Source organism: Apis dorsata, unplaced genomic scaffold (assembly GCF_000469605.1).
Source record: "Apis dorsata unplaced genomic scaffold, Apis dorsata 1.3 scaffold_1232, whole genome shotgun sequence".
In the NCBI taxonomy this organism is placed as follows: Eukaryota; Metazoa; Arthropoda; class Insecta; order Hymenoptera; family Apidae; genus Apis; species Apis dorsata.
The window spans coordinates 28,560-34,786 of record NW_006264329.1 but is presented as its reverse complement, the minus strand read 5'-3'; positions in this window follow the sequence as shown (position 1 = coordinate 34,786).

Genomic DNA, 6,227 nt, shown 5'->3' with positions numbered 1-6,227 from the left:
AAATAATTTAATATATTATATATAATATATTATTTCGATTACATACCATTAATTCTTTTTTTATTATAAACTTTTTTATTAAATACTTTTAAACAAGAGTTTAAATTTAAAAATTGAAAGATAACGAATTTTTTTCCGTAGAAAAATTGTTTGAACAAGAAGTCTATATTATTATTAATATATGAATATAGTATAATTATTTATATCTTTGTTAGGAAGACAAAAACATGATGAAATAAGAAATAATTTATAAGAATAAATATATTTTATATTATAAAAAATAATCATTTTTTTATACATTGACCTTTGTTTAAATGTTAACAATTTATTTTTATATTTAAAGATCCTATATCTGTTTGATTATTAAATTAGATAAGCTTTTAAATTAAATAGAATAATTATTAAAGAATTCAAATTCTTTTGGAGATTTTTATACTAAGTTAATATTTTTTTAGAATGAAATGATCAATTTGTATATATTATAATTATTTTATAGTAGTAAAAAAATTTTGCTCCTAATCTTCTAAGATTTAATACACAAAAGGTGGTTTTTATAAAATTAATTTTTGATATTATAAGAATTTTAAAACTAATTTTATGTTTTTTAATTTTTTAGGATATATTTATTTTTTCTTTTTTAGAATTTTTTTTTATTATAGAATATTTATAAACATTTTTAATTCTTATTTTTATTGTATTATGAATTATAATATTTTTATTAAGGATTTGTGAAGCAGTAATCGGGTAATCTGGCCTGTGTTTTCTATAGTTCGAATACGTCAAGCTAACAATTTATAAGCGGGCATGGTTTTCCTAACATTTTCCAGATCTCTAATTTAAACAAAAGTGTCATAGCAACGGCCACATCACGAGTCACATTTGCACGCTATACGATGGATCACCGTAGGAGCAAGCGCGAAGATCCTGACCTTCACGCGCTGCGATGTGATTCCGCGAGGGCCCATCCTTTGAGACCACGCTCCAACGCGACCATTGGTCCCTCCAACCCTCTCTCTATATACATTTTCCCAAAAAACAAGGATTGAAGGAAAAACCAAGGATCGCGACAGTCTTGCGATAGAATTGATATAGAAATAGAAATAAGAACAGATAAAATTCGACAACGATATAGTGTACATCAAAATACAATTAGAATCAACATAGTTAGCCGCAAAGAGTCAAAGTATTATTGGTTCATTACGAGCTCAATATAATATAAATATACAATCCTACGATAATAAGTCCTTCGAGCAGTAACATCAGTTTAGACATTCCATTTGTGCAATATTCACAGTCGTTCACCACTTTCCGATTTTAACAACTTTTTCCTTATGAATCTCATTTAATTTAAAAGATGTTTGCAATGTAAATGAAAAAATTAATTAAATTAGAAAATGATTTTCTCAGAAAATAATTTTTTTTAATTTGTAAAAACCTATAAAGAATAGTTATATATCTGTTATCAAATAAGTGCAATATATCGAATATAAAAATTAATCATAAAGAATTCATCATTTACATATACATTTGTTATAAGATATATATAATTCTGTATATAGAAAAATCTTTAATTTAATAACTTTTGTTATTTTTTTAATGCATGAATACAAATATTTAGTTTTCTTTTCATTTAATATCATAATTTAGTTTAATAAATATTTTTTTGATTTTTAAAAATTTAAATTAAGATTGTTTTACAATTGATTTCAATATTGGGAATAATTCTAAAACTTTTTTAAATTTTAAATTTAAATTTTTATTAATACTTGTTATCTTGTTGTAGAAATAAAGAAAAAGATGAAATTTTGATTCAATAATTCAGATAAATATATAAAATAGTTATATAAAAAGTTTTTACAGTAAATTTAATAATTTCTGAATTATAGTAATTCAAAATCAATATGTATTTATTTTAGACCATGCAATTTCTTATATTTCTATATACATATAAAATGTAAATATACACAAAAAATATGAATATTTTTTTATGTTTTTTTATTTGAAATTCTGATCGTGATCTTAAATTATAAAGTTAAAACTGAAATAACAATAATTAGACTATTTAAAGAAAAGAAATAATTATATAAATAAAAGAAGATGCTAAAATTACAACGAAATTGGCAAAAATTAATATTGAAAATCATAGATATTGAAAAATAACATTAAAATATATCAGACATAAATGATTACATGTATATATATATTATATATTTACGATGAAAAAATATGTTAAGAAATGAAAATTAAAAAATATTTTTAATTATTTAGATTTTTAATTTATTAAAATATATTGAAAAAAAATTTTTTTTATAAAAGAATTCCATTATTTATAAAGCAATTATATTTATTTTTTACTTCGAAAAAAAGAAGTATACAAATTTTTTCTCTAATTAAATAATGAATCAATCATGGAATTAATCTTTTAATTATTAGGTATTAATTATTCAATATTAATTATTCAAATAATAACTTAATCAATAATAATTTATTAATATTAATATTAAATATAACATTAATGAACTTCAATAAAAATCTGCATAACATGACATAAATATAAATTAATTTGAATTTTTAAGTAAGACCAATAATTTTTAATTTGATTCAACAAGCATTATCGATTTCTAATAATATTTCTTGACACAGTTTTTGTGTTAAATGGTGCTTAAAACAAAAAAAGAAGTTGCCCTTTAAATTCTAAAAAGTAAAAATAAAAAAAAATATAGAAAAATTTATAAATTTTTTGTTTTAGAAAAATGTATTTTGCTTAGTAAAGGTTGAAATAATATTTTTCTTTTCACATCTTATATATGTTATATATGATATAGACTTCGTATTTTATATTAAATTAGCTCTATTATATAATCCCTAAATTTTTTAAATCTAATTATCGTTATATGTAAAATATAATGATATTATATTGTAAAATCTGTTAATTAAATGATAAAATTTAATTTTAAAAATTAGATTATTAATAAAAATTATAAATAAAAATTAGATTATTAATAAAAATAATATATAATATTTTTCAATATTTAAAAACAACGAAAGATGTTCATATTAATATAATCTTTTACGAAATAAATTTTTATATTTAAATTTACTTTGTTAAGTGAATTAAAAATGTTATATTTTATTAATATTAACGTTAAATTTTTTTTTATTTTATATTTCTCATATTTTGAAATTTTTATTCAATTTTGAATCGTAAAATTTTAATTATCTTTTAATATTATCTTTATCTTTAATGACTTAAAATTAAAAACATCAAATTGATAATATTTAAAATTGATTACTCTTTGATCAGATTTATTATTATTTAATAATTAATAAATATTAATATTATTTAATAATTATAAATATTAGATAAGCGAAAATAAAATTCAAAGTTAATTTTTTCAAAGATTATTTATTACATACATATAAGAATTAATATGAGTTGAAATGAAATGTATTTTTTGAAAAATGGAGCATCGTTTGCATTTGCAAGTGGAGCATATTCAATGTGTACGCACAATATAAATTTTCAAATATTATATTTTTTATTTTAATTGTTTTTAAGCAAATAAATATAAATTAGAAAGAAATATTTTTAAATATTTAATTTAATTATTTAATTATTTTTGTATATTAGTTTATATTTTTGATAGAAAAATTACAATTAATTGAATTAAAAAGATTTTATTGTATTATTTTCTATAAGCCAAAAATATGTAACAGTTAATCCACTATTTAATGAAAAATCGGAAAACATAATATTATAAAAAATTTAATTATTTGATATCTTTTTTTGAAATATTTATTTTTACATATTGCTATAAATATTATAATATAATTATGAAATAATGAAATATCTAATATTTTAATCTTACAGTTCTTTTTTAATTATTATTCATAATAATAATAATTTAATGAAAAAAAAAAAAGAAATTTTAGAAATATCATATAGCATAAAAATTGTTATGATTGATTGTTATACATTCAAATGTATATTCAAATTCATTAGTTTTTTATTTCAAAATTATTTGCAGTAGACATTATATTCTACTTTCAAATCGTTAGAATATCATTAAAATAATCAAATTCAATTTATCAAAAAAATAAAAATCAAAAGAAGTTTCTCTTTATTAAGCTTTTTTTAAAATTTGCATAATTCATTATTTATTGATTATTTTATTTAAATAAAACTTATTTGCAATATAAAATAACATTTATTTAAATAATTCAAAAATAATGTTGCATATAATAAAATTCTATGAAATTTGTACTAAAGTTGTGTAAGTTCAAAGTTTGTATTGAGTGTTCATGATGTTCGTTGTTCTGATTCCGTGAATTTGTTTATCTTATTCCTGAAATACTGCTTTGAAAAAAAAAAACTATATGTGCTACTTCTATCTATCGTTTTATCACGGTCTGTCCAGTGAATTTCAGATTTTTCTTCTGTTAAAAAATGTCTCAACGAAAAAATCTAAGTTTGAAAATATATCCATTTGTTGGCCAATGTTCAATTGTCTGTTCTAAAAAGTCTCGTTATTTTGTTAGTCAAGATATCATCTTTTATATTTTCATCTTTTACTGATTACGTCTATATTCGTGATTACGTCTATAAATTTTTTAAATTTTTAATCTTAAAAATAAGAATAAAATTACGATATTACATCTATTGATATTGAATAGAAAATTAATTACTTTAATTGATGACAATTAAGTAAATAAATAAATAAAATAGGAAATGAGTCTTCAAAAAAAGATTTCGATAATATCATAAGCTTAAAAATTATGAAACTGGCTCAAATTTTTTTTTTTTTACTACTATATACTTCTTTTAGTAATATAATTTTATATATATAGAATGCACCAAATGTAGTAATGTAATAACTTTTAACTTATCCAATTGTATATTTCATAAATAATATCAAATATAAGTTTATTAATTATTTTTATTGTTTTTGTCTGTTTTGTTCAATCAAAAATATTGTTCATTTATTCTGATAGGCTATAGTATAATTTAATATTTGATAATTATTTAGAATAAATAAATTTTCACCAATCTTAATGATTTTTTGTTATTTTTGCTTTTGTTCAAAAGATAAAATTTTGAACAAATAATTACTTTGCATGTTATCACTGTTTTTAGAAATATTTAAAAAAAATTACTACATAAAACTATATATATATATATATATATATGCTTATATATTTATAATATGCGATTGTCACTTATCTATTGTTTCTATAAACCAAAAATAATATAAACAAAATTTTAATAGTTGAAGTTAAAAATAAATTTCAATATTTTAATATATTATTATTCAAATACTCAATAATTTATTATTCAGAAAGTATGGAATAACTATATTATAACTATATAAATTCAACCAAATATTTTCGAATTTATATGAAGAGCGGATCAACTATATAATAGTTAAATGAATAAATATTATTGAAACATTTTAAATAATATTATTAATTATTAAAGTAACTTTATTCAAAATTTTAATTGTTACTTTTTCAGCAAATTAATGCCCAACTTTTTATAATGTTTATATTTATAATATGAACATATCGTAACAAAAAATATTCAAAATATATGATGGAATTGATTAAAAAATATATTAAATAAAGCTTAAAATATCTTAAATCCAATACCAAACTTGCATGATATTCCACATGATATTCTTAAATTATGAATTCTTCAGATAAATCGAAATTATTATACAATAGATATCAACAAAGATATTAGTATTTATAATTTTTTCAATGTAATTTTCGGTCGTCCAAGAATTATTTCATTTTATTTTATTTTTGCAGGATTGGATTTTTGAAAATTCGAAGAATATTATTGCTATAATATGTTTTTAATTTTAATTTAATTTGTAATCACAAATTGAAAATCTAATCAAAACCTAAGTCTAATAATAACAATCATTTTTTACAAATATCTTGAAAATTGTAAAAGATTGTCGGTTAAGCAAAGAAATAATGATGTGATTAATTCCAATATTGATATCGAAATAGTTTAGAATTTTTCAAGTTTACAAATTTCTAATATCAATTTAATATCAAAATTTCTACGCATATTAAAGGCAAAAATATCATAAAATATCAAAAGTATCAGAAGAAATCGATTCACTGTCCTTAATAGCTACACAGAAATGAATATTTATTTGATATCCAACAAAAGTATCGATATCGACGAAATATCTACTACTATTTATAACTATTTCATA